The sequence below is a fragment of the Capra hircus genome, unplaced genomic scaffold (assembly GCF_001704415.2).
Source record: "Capra hircus breed San Clemente unplaced genomic scaffold, ASM170441v1, whole genome shotgun sequence".
Lineage (NCBI taxonomy): Eukaryota > Metazoa > Chordata > Mammalia > Artiodactyla > Bovidae > Capra > Capra hircus.
In genome coordinates this window covers 6365-22011 of record NW_017190371.1, presented here as the reverse complement: position 1 = coordinate 22011, position 15647 = coordinate 6365, and the positions used below count along the sequence as shown (strand labels likewise).

General features: G+C 43.1%; 1 pseudogene; it reads left to right on the top strand.

Moving 5' to 3' along the window:
- Window positions 1-7: 7 nt before the first annotated feature.
- Window positions 8-679, top strand: LOC108634844 (annotated as a pseudogene).
- Window positions 680-15647: the final 14968 nt, after the last annotated feature.

Genomic DNA, 15647 nt, shown 5'->3' with positions numbered 1-15647 from the left:
AACTCGTGAAGGGAATGTCGTGTGAATCGTGAGCTGGCTGGACACACAGGTTACCTGTCGTGCTGCCGTTTTCTGGATGACAATCAGATCGTTACCGGCTCTGGAGACACCACCTGTGCCCTGTGGGACATCGAGACTGGCCAGCAGACGACCACATTCCCTGGACACACCGGGGACGTCATGAGCCTTTCACTCGCTCCGGACACCAGACTGTCTCTGGTGCTTGTGACGCTTCAGCCAAACTCTGGGACGTGCGAGAAGGGGTGTGCCGGCAAACCTTCACCGGCCACGAGCCCGATATCAACGCCATCTGTTTCTTCCCGAACCGCAACGCATTTGCCACTGGCTCAGACGACGCCACCTGCCGGCTGTTCGACCTCCGTGCGGACCAGGAGCTCAGGACCTACTCCCACGACAACATCATCTGCGGGATCACCTCCGTCTCCTTCTCCAAGAGTGGGCGCCTCCTTCTCGCAGGGTACGACGACTTCAACTGCAACGTCTGGGACGCCCTCAAAGCCGACGGGGCAGGGGTCTTGGCCGGGCATGACAACCGCGTGAGCTGCCTGGGGGTAACTGATGACGGGATGGCCGTGGCGACGGGGTCCTGGGACAGCTTCCTCAAAATCTGGAACTAACCCTGACAGCAGGTGGACGCCACAGTGACTGGAAGACCGTTCCAGCCTTGGACGGTTGCAGATAGCATTTCCCATCTACCCCTACTAACGGGACGCCCTGCACCCCTCAGAACTTCAAAAGCGCAAGACCTTCCCCTCACTTATTGCTGAAACCAAGAGCACAGTTCCCACCGAGAGAAGAATCTCTGTGCTGTAACTAAAACGAATCCTGCATTCCTTCTGGGACCATTGTCTTTGTTTTCCTTTTTTGTTTGTTTTGAATGAATTTAAAAGGAAATACTATAAAAAAATGTTAACAAGAAGGTAAAAAAAAAAAAAAATGACACCAGCCCTAAAGAAATCTTCCGGGGTAAATCACATGAAGAGAATTCAAAACAGGGCTGACTTTCAAGAAGCCACTTTCCGCTGGTTCCCCTGTAATAGAAGGTAAAAAGCCCGTGGAAGATACTCATCATCAGTAAGTAGTAAAGAAATGCAAATTAAAACTACCATGAGCCATCTTCTCACACGGCTCAGAACGGCCATCCTCAAAAGATCTTCGAAGCTTAAGTGCTGCGGAGGCGAGGGGAACAGGGAACCCTCCTACACCGTGGGCAGGGTTGTTGTAAATGGGTGGGTGCAGCCACGAAGGAAAATATCTGGAGGCTCCTTGAAACACAAAATAGAGAGTTATCCCGTTTTCCAGCAATACCACTCCTTGCTTTGATCTGGAAAAAATCCTAATTCCAAAGAATATGTACATTTCTATTTTCAGGGCAGCACTATTCACAATAGCCAGGTCAGAGCATTAACCAAAAATCGACAGAAAAATGAAGACTAACTGGCCCATTCTGTACAGTGGAATACACTCAGGAAAAAAAAAAAAAACACTACCATGAGCAGCAGCATGGGTGTACTGAGAGATTATCACTGAGGTACGAGACCAAAGGCAAACATCCTAAAATAGTACTGAAAAGTGGAAGCCAGAAATTCATGCAAGTGAAATAATTTGCAATAGAAACAGACTCAGAGTTAAAAGCCAGCTCATGATTATTTTTTTAAAACGTTGCAGGAGGGATACACTAAGAGGGATTAAAATGCTCACATCACTACATATCAAACAGGTCATCTAAAAGGACCAAACTGAACAGCACAGCAAGCTGAAGGAAACACACTGTGATAACCTTCATGGGAAAAGATCCCCCCAAAGAACAGCGGTACATCTATTTATGACTGAATCAAGTTCCTGTACACCTGAAACAAACAGAGTCGGAAATCAACTCTATGAGAAAAAACTAAATTATCCCAAAAAGTGGAGGATGAAAAATGCCGCCTTGTGGCTGCTTTTTGGTAACAACAACTGAAAAACCTGTGCCCACCAAAATACACCTGTTCTCAACAAATGTCCTGGATAGGTCCTGGAAAAAGAATTCAAAACAGGGCAGATGGTCAAGAGGCCAACGTAACTTGTTAATAGCCAGGACAGAGGACAGGGAGGAGGGTCCTTAAACAAGCAAAAAGAGAATGAAATTACAACACTCCTTACCCATTTAAAGAAAAACTCCAAATTAGTTAAAGAAGTAAATGGAGAGACAATTACTCCCTACCATTAGAGGAAAGCATAGGTAAAACAGGCTTTGACATAAATCACAGCAAATTCCCTCTGGATCCACCTCTTAGAATAATGAAAAATAGAAATAAGAAAAACTCAGCAAAGGACTTCATTAACTTTAGAAGCACTTACACAGCAAGGGAAACCATAACGAAAGAAAATGACAACCCTCAGAGTGGAAAAAAGTTGGCAAGAAAATATATCAACAAGTAATTCATCTGCAAAACAAGCAAACGGCGCATGCAGCTCAAAAAAATAAAAAACAACAAAAAAACAACACACACACACACACACACACACACACACACCCCAGAAATGGGCCAAAGATCTAAATGGATATTTTTTCAAAGAACGTATCCAGATCGCTATAGTTCAGTTCAGTTCAGTTCAGTCGCTCAGTCGTGTCCGACTCTGTGCGACCCCATAGATGGCAGCACACCAGGCTCCGCCGTCCCTGGGATTCTCCAGGCGATACTGGAGTGGGTTGCCATTTCCTTCTCCAATGCATTAAAGTGAAAAGTCAAAGTGAAGTTGCTTAGTCGTCTCCAACTCTTAGCGACCCCATGGACTGTAGCCCACCAGGCTCCTCTGTCCATGGGATTTTCCAGGCCATAAAGCTCATGAAACGATGATTCATAGAGAAATGCCCATCAAAATTGCAACGTGGTATCAACGCACACCCCTCAGAACCGCCATCTTCCAAAAGCTCTACGAAGTTTAAATGATGCGGAAGGCGAGGCAAACAAGAAGTCTTCCTACACTGTGGGCGGGGATGTAAATGGGCGGGGGCGGCAATGAAGGAAAGCAGTGTGAAGATTGCTGAAACACATTAAACAGAGTTACTGCATGATCGGGCAAGCCCACCCATTGCCTTAGGTTCGGAGAAAACCTAATTTAGAATGATACTTGCAACCCTATTTTCAAGGCAGCAATATTGACAATATTTAATAGAGAGCCTCCCCAGTGGCTGAGCTGGTAAAGAATCCGCCAGCAATTCGAGACCTGGGTTCAATCCCTAGATTGGGAAGATCCCCTGGAAGCAGGCGTGGGAACCCACTGCAGCATTTCTGCCTGGAGAATCCCCGAGAACAGCAGAGCCTGGCGCGTTACAGTCCATGGGGTCGCAGAGAGTCAGACACGATTGAGCGACTAAGCCCAGCACAGTAAAGAGCATCAGTCGAAATGTCCATCAATAGAGGAATAAAGTCACTGACCCATCTACACACGGGAATCACTCAGCTGTCAAAAAGAGCGAAAAATATCATTGACAACAGCATGGATGGACCGAGATTTATCATAGTGAGTGAAGTCAGTCAGGAAGGGAAATAAATATATCACGGGTGGAATCTATAAACTCATACGAATGAAGGAATTTATAAAGACAAACAGACCTCTCAGGCTTAGAAAACCAACTTATGATTATTAAAAAATAAGAAAAACAGGTACAGAGAGGGAGACATTAACAGGTTTCGATTAACATATACTTATAACGTATTATCACGTAGATAATCCAAAAGGACCTCCTGAATAACACAGAGAAGTCTACCAAACACACTGAAAGAACCAACCTGGGACAAACCAGAAAAACAATAGATACAGTTCTCTATATAATTGAATCAAGTTCCTGTAAACCTGAAACAAGCACAACAGCGGAAATCCACTCTACTCCAAGAGAAAATAAATATTAATTTAGCCCACAAAACGAAACAGCGGAGCGTGATGTGCTGCCCCCATGTGGCCTCTTTTGGTAACAACAGTGATAAAACTGCAGACCGGCACTTAACAGGCTCCAGGACCGAGGGCTGTAGGAAGACGCACCCGTCCTCAGCCGAGGCCCTCGGTGGGCTGGGGAAAGATTCAGAACAGGGCCAGTGACCACACGGCCCATCTCAAAAGATCAGCTTTACTCACATTGTTTTTAAAAATATCACATGAAAAGCTTTCAGCATTGTGAAATGTTACAGAAATGTAAATCAAAAAAGTACAAGGAGGTATCAGCTCATAAAGGTCAGAACAGCCTTTGTCAAAAAGCCTTAAAAACGATAAAGGCTGGAGAGGTTGTGCAGAAAAGGGGGCCCTCCTACACTGATGCTGGGGCTGTAAGTTGCTAACAGCCACGACAGAGGACGGAGTGGAGGTTCCTTCAACTTGTGAGCAGCGAAAGAATTTACATCTCTCCCTAACCACTTACAGATGAAGGAATTTCAAATCAATTAAAGAGTTTTATGTAGGGATGATTCCTCTAAATCTCTTGAGGAAAATATATGCACAACACACTTTGACATAAATCACAGCAAGCTCTTTTTGGGTCTCTTAGGTAGGTAGAATAGGGAAAAGGAGTCCAAAATGGCGGTGGCTACAAGACAAGGAAGGGAAAAGCCTGCGAAAATGAAACAAAAGAAGGTCCGAGGACCGGAGTGAGGATCTCAGGGAAACCAAACAACACGCCTGGCTGGCCCAATTTACATAGGACAGGCCCAGGGAGAGAGAAACATATAAATAGAGGGGCCAAAGCCAGCTCTCTCTCTCTCTCTCTCTCTCCCACACGCTGGGGTGCTCTTCTCCTCCGGTCTTTAGATCAACGTGCCCTCACGCCTTGAAGATGGATTTTCCTGCTATCTTCTAAATAAAATAGAGCTGTAACACTGAGCTGTAACACTGATTTGTCTAAGAGCTATAACATGGTCCATTCGAGAACTGAGAGCTATAAAACGGTCTATCCAAGACCTGAGAGCTGTGACAAGCTGAGTGGCTTTTAATGTCCGTCACTCCAAATCTTTGTTGTGATGAGACAAAAAATCAAGGAACATACACTCGCACGACAGATCTATATTCAGAATTATTAAAAATAAAACCAAACTAAAAAAAAGGCACCTCATTAACCTAAAAAGGTTTTGCACAGGAAGGGTAACCCTAAAGGAAAGAAAAAGACAACCCTCAGAATGGGAAAATAAATGTTTGCAACCGAACTTAAAAATAAGGAATTGGTCTCCAAAGATGCAAAATGCTCACACAGCTCAAGATTAAAAAAAAAAGAAGAAGAACGCAGCAGGAATACAGGCAAAGGTCTAAACGGACATTTTAAAGAAGGCATCCAGATGGCAATAGAGCACATGAAAAGATGCTCAGGACCACACTTACAGAAATGTCAATTGAAACCTCGATGAGGTATCACCTCACGCCCCTCATACAGCCCCCCAAAGACCTACAAAGGTTAAATGCTGCAAGAGCAAGGGGAACAGGGAATCCTCCTACACTGTGGGCGGGGAAGGAAATGGGTGGGGGCAGCCACAAGAAAACAGCATGGACATTCCTTACAACACTAAACATAGACTTACTACCTGATCTGGCAAGGCCACCCCTTGCTTTATATCCAGAGAAAAGCATAATTGAAGATGATAGTTGCACCCTTATTTCCAGGGCAGAACTATTGAATCTCCAAGACAGAGCATCAACCAACGTGTCCATCAGTAGAGACATAAAGAGGAACCTGTCCATCGAAACACCGGAATACACTCAGCCATCGGAACAAATGGAAAAACGTAATTTTCAGGAGCATGGATGGACTGAGAGTTTACAATACTGAACGAAGTCAGTCTGAGAGAGAAAGCAAACTATCACACACATGGGGAACTGATAAATTCCTCAAATGAACCAATTCATAAACAGAAACAGCCTCACAGAATTAGAAACATAAGTTTATGATTATTTAAAAAAAAAAAAAGGTTGGGGAAGGGAGACAATAAAAGGCGGGAATTAACAGATACACGCTACTTACTGTCAGATCATCCAAATGAACCTACTGAATAGCACAAGAAAGTACAAAACACACTGAAGGAACCTATATGGGAAAATACTCCGGAAAAGAACAGAATAGATATACCTCTATGTATAATTGAATCAAGTTCCTGTCAACCTAAAACAAACACAGCAGAAACAACTCTACTTCAATAGAAAATAAAAATTAACAGCAGTAAATAAATTCACTGAAATAAATAATTGTGCAGCATAAGAAAATGCTGCCGCCTTGTGGCCGCTTTTGGTACAACAACGGAAAATCCTGGGCTGAGGGTACTTGCTATTCACGAGGACTGAGGGGCTCTAAGGAAGAAACACCTACCTGGAGAAATGTCCTAGGTGCGTCCGGGAAATTTTCAAAACAGGGCAAAAGATCACAAGGCCGATCTCCGAAGCCCGTTTTACTCACACTGCTATTAAAAATATCTCATGAGAAGCTTTCAACTTTGTGAAATGTTATCGCAATGTAAATCAAAACTACAATGAGGTATGAGCTCATACTGGTCAGAATGGACTCTGTCAAAAAGTCTTAGAAAAAATAAAGGCTGGAGAGGTTGTGGAGAAAAGCTAGCCCTCCTACGCTGATGCTGGGATTGTAAGTTGTTAACAGCCACGATAGAAGACCGGGTGGAGGTCCCTTAAACAAGGGGAAAGTTAAAGCATTTACATCTCTGGCTAACGAATTCCACACAAACTCCAAATCGAATAAAGAGTTACCTGGAGGGACAATTACTCTAAACCTCTAGAGGAAAATATAGGCAGCACACACTTTACATAAACCACAGCAAGATTTTTTTTTTTTGGATCTACATTCAGAATATTTCAAAATAAAACTAAACTTTAAAAAGGCATCTCACTAACCTGAAAAGCTTTTGCACAGGAAGGGCAACCCTGAAGGATAGAAAAAGACAATCCTCAGAATGGGAAAATAAACATTTGCAGCTGAAGTTAGAAACAAGGAATTCATCTCCAAAGACACAGAGTGCTCACACAGTGAAAGTGAAACTCACTCAGTTGTGTCCGACTCTCTGTGACCCATGGACTGTACAGCCCATGGAATTCTCCAGGCTGGAATACTGGAGTGAGCCGCATTTCCCTTCTCCAGGGGATCTTCCCAACCCAGGGATCCAACCCAAGTCTCCTGCATTGCAGGCGGATTCTTTACCAGCTGAGCCACCAGTGAAGCCCCCACAGCTCATGAGCAAGAAAACAATCAGCCCAGGAGAAAAACTGGCAAAAATCTAAATAGACATTTCTCCAAAGAAGGCATCCAGATGTCCATAAAGCACATGACAAGATGCTCAGGACCACTCTTAGAGAAATGCCAATCAAACTGCAACCAGGTACCACTGACGCCCTCAGAAGAGCCATCCTCCAAAAGATCTCCAAGGATGAAATGCTGCAGAGGGCAAGGAAAACAGGGACTCCTCCTACCCTGTGGGCAGGGATGGAAATGGGGGGGGGGCGTGCAGCCACAAAAGAAAGCAGTATGGAGATTCCTTAGAACACTAAACAGACTTACCGCATGGTCTGGCAAGCCCACTCCTGGTCTTAGATCAGTAGAAAATCAAAACTGAAATGTTAGTTGCACCCATATTTTCAGGGCAGCATTATTGACAATATCCAAGACAGAGCATAAACCAAACTGTCCATCAACAGAGAAATAAGGAGGAAATTGTCCATCAAAACGCTGCAGTCCACTCAGCCATCGAAATGAATGAAAGAAAAAGTCATTTTCAGGAGCATGGATGGACCGAGAGATTTATCACACTGAGTGAAGCCAGTCAGAGAGGGAAAGAAAAGGATGACATACAGGGAGAATTGACAGATTCCTCAAGTGAACCAATTCATAAACTGAGACAGACTCACAGACATAGAAACACGAGTTTACGATTTTTTTTTAAGGTTGGGGAAGGGGAACAATAAGAGATTGGGGCTTACAGAGACACAGTACTTATTGTCAGATAGATAACTGAAATGGACCTACTGAATAGCACCGGAAAGTCTACTGAGCACACTCAAAGAACCTATTTGGGAAAAGACCCCGAAAAAGAGAATAGATGTACCTCTATGTATAACTGAATCAAGTTCCTGTCAACCTAAAACAAACAACAGAAATCAACTCTACTTCATTAGAAAATAAAAGTTAACCATAATAAACACCTAATTGTGCAGCATAAGGAAATGCTGCCGCCTTGTGGCCACTTTTGGAACAGCAATGGAAAGTCCTCTGCGGATGGCACTTCATTTTCATCAGGGCTGAGGGGCTCTAAGGAAGAAAGTTTGGCCACCTCATGAGAAGAGTTAACTCATTGGAAAAGACTCTGGTGCTGGGAGGGATTGGGGGCAAAAGGAGAAGGGGACGACAGAGGATGAGATGGCTGGATGGCATCACTGACTCGATGGACGTGAGCCTGAGTGAACTCCGGGAATTGGTGATGGATAGGAAGGCCTGGCGTGCTGCGATTCTTGGCGTCGCAAAGAGTCGGACACGACTGAGCGAGTGAACTGAACTGAACTGAACTGAAGGAAGAAACACCTGCATGAAGAAATGTCCTAGGTGCGTCAGGGGAAAAAGAGTCAAACCAGGGCAAAAGATCACGAGGCCAATCGCCAAACTGTTTTACTCACACTCTTCTTAAAAATGTCACATGAAAAGCTTTCAACTTTGTGAAATGTTATAGAAATGTAAATCAAAACTGCAAATCAAAAATGTAAAAGGAGAAGAGGAAAGATATACCTATTTGAATGCAGAGTTCCAAAGAATAGCAAGGAGAGATAAGAAAGCCTTCCTCAGTGATCAGTGCAAAGAAATAGAAGAAAACATAGAATGGGAAAGACTAGAAATCGCTTCAGGAAAATTAGAGATACCTGGAGAATATTTCATGCAGAAATGGGCAAAATAAAGGACAGAACTGGTAAGGACCTAACAGAAGCAGAAGATATTAAGAAGAGGTGGCAAGAAAACACAGAAGAACTATCCAAAAAAACCTTAATGATCAAGATAACCACCATGGTGTGATCACTCACCTAGAGCCAGATGTCCTGGAATGCAAAGTCAAGTGGGCCTTAGGAACCATCACCATGAACAAGCTAGTGGAGGTGATGGAATTCCAGCTGAGCTATTGCAAATCCTAAAAGATAATGCTGTTAAAGTCCTGCACTCAATATGCAGGGAAATTTGGAAAACTCAGCAGTGGCCACAGGACTGGAAAAGGTCAGTTTTCATTCCAATCTGAAAGAAAGGGAATGCCAAAGGATGTTCAGACTACTGCACAATTGCACTCATCTCACACACCAGTAAAGTAATGCTCAAAATTCTCCAAGCAAGGCTTTAACAGTATATAAACTGAGAACTTCCAGATGTTCAAGGTGGATTTAGAAGAGGCAGAGGAGCCAGAGATCAAAAGGAGGGGAACCCTAAAGGAAAAACAAAATAACCCTCAGGATAAAAAAATGTTACAACCAAGGTGAAAATAAGGAATTCATCCCCCAAATATGCAAACAACCCATGCTGTTCAATTAAAAAAGTGGTGGAGGGCAAAGATCTAAATGGATATTTCTCCCCAGAAGACATCCAGGTGGCTATAAAGCCCATGAAAAGGTGCTCACATTGCTAATTATTAAAGAAATTAAAATCAAAACTACAAGACCATCTCACCTCACCCAGCTCAGAGTGGCCTATCTCCTGAGGTTTACTAACAAAATGGCAGAGAGGACATGGAGACATGGGAAGTCTCCTACAATGATGCTGGCAATGTAAGCTGTTAACAGTCAGGATGGACAGGGAGGAGCTTCGTTAAACAAGGGGAAAGGGAAAGAATTTATGTCTCTCCCTACTGCTTACAGAAGAAAAAATCCAAATAGCTTGAAGAGTTAAATGGACAGAAGATTACTCTAATCCTCATGAGGAAAGTATAGGCAAACACACTTTGACATGAATCACTCAAGTTCTTTTTGAATCTATGCTTAGAATAATTAAAACTCAAACTAAACTTTAAAAAGGCACCTCATCACCTAAAAAGCTTTTGCACTGCAAGGGCAACCTAAAGGAAAGAAAAAGACAACCCTCAGAATGGGAAAATAAATGTTTGCAACAGACGTGTAAAAAATGAATTCATCTCCCAACATGCAAACTGCTCACGCAGCTCATGATAAAGCTGCAAAACAAAACAAAACAAAACAAAACAAAAAACCCCCCTATCAATCCAGTAGAAAAACCGCAAAGATCTAAATGGATGTGTCTCCAAGGAAGGCATCCAGATGGCCATAAAATACATGAAAAGATGCTCAGGACCACTTTTAGAGAAATCTAATCAAAACTGCAATGAGGTATCACCTCACACCTCACAGAATATCCATCTTCCAAAAGGTCTACAAAGGAATCATCTGCGTCCTACAAAGGTTAATTGCTGCTGAGGGCAAGGGTCACAGAGAACCCTCCTATACTGTGGGTAGGAATGTAATTGAGTAGGTGCAGCCACAAGGAAAAGAGTATGGAAATTCCTTAAACCACTAAATATAGACATACCACTTGAACTGGCAAGTCCACTCCTTGACTTCAGTTCAGTTCAGTCGCTCAGTCATGTCTGACTCTTTGTGACCCCATGGACTGTAGCCCACCAGACTCCTCCATCCATGGGATTCTCCAGGCAAGAATACTGATTAACTAACTATAAGCAGAAACAGACTCACAGACTTAGAAACCCAACTTATGACTTAAAAAAAAAATGTAGTGGCAGGGAGACCTTGAGAGGTTGCGGTGAACAAAAACACACTGTTTATTACCATATAGATAATGCCAGTGGACCTACCAAATAGCACAGAGAAGTCGACTGGATACGCAGAATAGATATACATCTGTGTATAACAAATTCATGTTCTCGTAAACCTAAAACAAACACAACAGAAATCAACTCTACTCTGATAGAAAATAAAAATTAACCAAAAAAGAAAACAAGAGAAAGAGAGATACCAAGGAAACATTTCATGCAAAGATGGGCACAAGAAAGGACAGAAACAGTTTGGACCTAACAAAAGCAGAAGATAATAAGGAGAGGTGGTGAAAATACACAGACGATCTATACTGAGTTTTCCCTGTGGCTCAGCTGGTAAAGAATCCGTCTGCAATGCAGGAGACCTAGGTTCGAACCCTAGAAAGGTTGGGAAGATCCCCTGGAGAAGGGAAAGGCTACCCACTCCAGTATTCTGGCCTCGAGAATTTGACAGACTGTATAGTCCATGGGGTCACAAAGCGTTGTACACGACTATTAAGGAGAGGTGGTGAAAATACACAGATGAACTATACTAAAAAGATCTTATCACTCCAGATAATCCTGATGGTGTGACCACTGACCTAGAGCCAGAAATCCTGGAGTGAGAAGTCAAGTGGGTCTTAGGAAGCATCACTATAAACAGAGCTAGTAGAGATGATGGAATTCCAGCTTAGCTATTTTAAATTACAAAGGATGATGCTGTTAAAGTGCTTCATTCAACATGCCAGCAAATTTGGAAAACTCAGTGGCTACAGGTTGGAAAAGGTCAGTTTTCATTCCAGTCCCAAAGAAGATCAATGCCAAAGAATGTTCAAACTTCTGCACAATTGAACTCATTTTACGTGCCAGCAAGGTAATGCTCAAAATCCTTCAAGCTAGGCTTCAACAGTATGGGAATTGAGAACGTCCAGATGTACAAGCTGGATTTAGAAAAGGCAGACGAACGAGAGATCAAATTGCCAATATCCGCTGGATCACAGAAAAAGCAAGAGAATTCCAGAAAACATCTACTTCTGCTTCATTGACTATGCTAAAGGCTTTGTGTGGATCACAACAAACTGTGGGAAATTCTTCAAGAGATGGGAATACCAGACCACCTGACCTGCCTCCTGAGAAATCTGTATGCAGGTCAGGAAGCAACAGTTTGAACTGGATATGGAACAATGAACTGGTTCCAAATTGGGAAAGGAGTACATCAGGGCTGTATACTGTCACCTGCTTATTTAACTTATATGCAGATAACATCATATAAAATGCCAGACTGGATGAAGCTCAACCTGGAATCAAGATTGCCAGGAGAAATATGAATAATCTCAGATATGCAGATGACAGCACCCTGATGGCAGAAAGCAAAGAGGAACTAAAGAGCCTCTTGGTGAAAGTGAAAGAGGAGAGTGAAAAAGCTGACTTAATACTCAAAATTCAAAAAACTAAGATCATGGCATCCAGTCCCATCTCTTCACGGCAAATAAAAGGGGAACCGATGGTAACAGGGAGAGACTTTATTTCCTTGGACTCCAAAATCAATACAGAGGGTGACTGCAGCCATGAAATTAAAAGATGCTTGCTCCTTGGAAGAAAAGCAATGATAAACCTACACAGGGTGTTAAAAAGCAGACACATTACTTTGCCAACAAAAGTCCATCTAGTCAAATCTATGGTTGTTCCAGTAGTTATGTATGGATGGAAGAGATGGCCCATAAAGAAGGCTGAGTGCCAAAGAACTGATGCTTTAGAACTGTGGTGCTAGAGAAGACTCTTGAGAGTTCCCTTGGACACCAAGGAGATCAAACAAGTCCACCCTAAAGGAAATCAGTCCTGAATATTCACTGGGAGGACTAATGCCAAAGCTGAAACTGCAATACTTTGGCCACTTGATGGGAAGAGCCGACTCATTGGAAAAGACCCTGATGCTGGGAAAGATTGAGGACAGGAAGAGAAGGGGTCGACAGAGGATGAGATGATTTGTTAGCATCATCAACTCAATGGACATGAGTTTGAGCAAGCTCTGGGAGTTGGTGATGGACAGGGAAGCCTGACATGCTGCAGTCCATGGGGTCACAAAGAGTCGGACATGACTGAGGGACTGAACAACATTGTGGTCTTGGGAGAGAGGAAGGCATTTTGTAGAATGTGAAAAGAGTCCAGGATGTGACTTCCCAAAAAACTTCATAGAAAGCACATTTACTGTAGTAGGCAATAGTTGAAACCTAGATCCTGAGATCTCCATCAGAATAACACTCAGTCAAAAATAAGGGTGGACCTCTGTCTTTATGAGGAAGGCAGCGTGATTTTATACCAGTAAACTGAGAGAGTGACCTCTAGTCTAGAGTGAAGGAGGCAGAGAGCTCAAGAAAGAGGAAGGTTAGAATCATGTGAGTCATCAGGAAGCTTTCTGTCTATTCTCACCAACTCCCATTAATCCCTCAAAAGCAGAGATCGTAAACACTATTGTAGGACACAGACGATTCCAGGAGACATTCTACAAGTGAAGGAACCAAAATCCCGAGGGTAGATAAGGGATTCTGGAAGGCAGTTGTCCTCACCCAAGAAGGCCAGGTTCCCATAGTTCTCTAACATCACGTCCCTGTACAATTCCCGCTGAACGAGGTCCAGGCACTCCCACTCCTCTTGAAAGGTTGTTGCTGAGCCACAGAAGACACCGGGATTCTTGGCCTCTGAAGGAGAAGAATTCCATTCGTGGCCAGAGACGAGGCTTGATCACCCAGAGCTTTTGTGTAATAGAGTTTTATTAAAATATTAAAGAGATAGAGAAAGCTTCTGACATAGACATCAGAAGGGGGCAGAGAGAGTGCCCACTCCCTAGCGTTAGCAAACGAGTTATATAACTTTTAATTAGTTATCCCAATGAAACAAAAGAATGTCTGGAGGTTGTAAAGATCTTACTAGACCCACTCTCATAATTTACATTTTAAGATAACAGGATTAGCCAGAAGATTTTCAGGAAGGAGGAACTGTCCTCAAGCAGGATACATTATTATTGTATAATCCCAAGCACAGAGTTTAAACTGAGTTGTGTAATTGACTAAGACTAAATATATTCTTTGCAGCCAAAGATGGAGAAGCTCTATACTGTCAAAAAAAACAAGACCAGGAGCTGACTGTGGCTCAGATCATGAACTCCTTAATACCAAATACAGACTCAATTTGAAGAAAGTAGGGAAAATCGCTAGACCATTCACGTATGACCTAAATCAAATCCCTTATGATTTTCCAGTGGAAGTGAGAAATAGATTTAAGGGCCTAGATGTGATTGATAGAGTGCCTGATGAACTATGGAATGAGGTTCATGACATTGTACAGGAGACAGGGATCAAGACCATCCCCATGGAAAAGAAAGGCAAAAAAGCAAAATGGCTGTCTCAGGAGGCCTTACAAATAGCTGTGAAAAGAAGAGAAATGAGAAGCAAAGGACAAAAGGAAAGATATAAGCATCTGAATGCAGAGTTCCAAAGAATAGCAAGAAGAGATAAGAAAGCCTTCTTCAGCGATCAGTGCAAAGAAATAGAGGAAAAGAACAGAATGGGAAAGACTAGAGATCTCTTCAAGAAAATTAGAGATACCAAGGGAACATTTCATGCAAAGATGGGCCTGATAAAGGACAGAAATGGTCTGGACATAACAGAAGCAGAAGATATTAAGAAGAGGTGGCAAGAATATACAGAAGAACTGTACAAAAAAGATCTTCACGACCTGCATAATCACGATGGTGTGATCACTCATCTAGAGCCAGACATCCTGGAATGTGAGGTCACATGGGCCTTAGAAAGCATCACTACTAAAAAAGCTAGTGGAGGTGATGGAATTCCATTGGAGCTATTTCAAATCCTGAAAGATGATGCTGTGAAAGTGCTGCACTCAATATGCGAGCAAATTTGGAAAACTCAGCAGTGGCCACAGAACTGGAAAAGGTCAGTTTTCATTCCAGTCCCAAAGAAAGCCAATGCCAAAGAATGCTCAAACTACCACACAATTGCACCCATCTCACATGCTAGTAAAATAATGCTCAAAATTCTTCAAGCCAGGTTTCAGCAATACGTGAACTGTGAACTTCCTGAATGTTAGGTAGGTAGAATAGGGAAAAGGAGTCCAAAATGGTGGTGGCTAAAAAACAAGGAAGGTCAAAAGAAGGTCCGAGGACCAGAGTGAAGACTTCAGGTAGAAGAAACAGCACTCCTGGCTAAGCCCAATTTGCATAGCGCAGGCCCAGGTGGAGGAAAAACATATAAAAGGAGGAGCCAAAGCCTTGCACTCTCTCTCTCTGCCTCTCTCTCTCTCTCTTCCTCTCTCTCTCTCCCACGTGCTCCTCCACTCTCTTCTCTTCAAGTCTTTCAGTTGGCATTCCTCACACTTCAAGGATGTATTCTCCTGCTATCTTCTAAATAAAATGGAGCTGTAACACTGATTTGCCTAAGAGCTATAACACGGTTAGTCCAAGACCCAAGAGTTGTGATGCGCTGAGGGCTTTAATGTCCATCGCTCCAAATCTTTGTTGTGATGAGACAAAGAACCGAGGAACATACACTCGCGTGACATCAATGGTGCCATGACTCGGATGTAACCTGGCTGAAGCAACCTCCACGCAGAAGAGGCCAGGCACAGCAGGAGCCCAACTCAGTGAAGCTCCCACCGTAGAGGCAGAACGTGAAGAAAATCCAGTGCAGGGGAAGGCCCATCGTGCTGGAAATCAGAACAGAGAAAAACAAACTGGCAGAAAGCTCAGGTGGCACAGTCTCAGCCAAGAAGACCTCTGCGTAAGGTAAGAGGTCATCGCTGGAGGGACATGCCTAATGAAATCTTAATTCCTTTACAATCTCTTGTTTC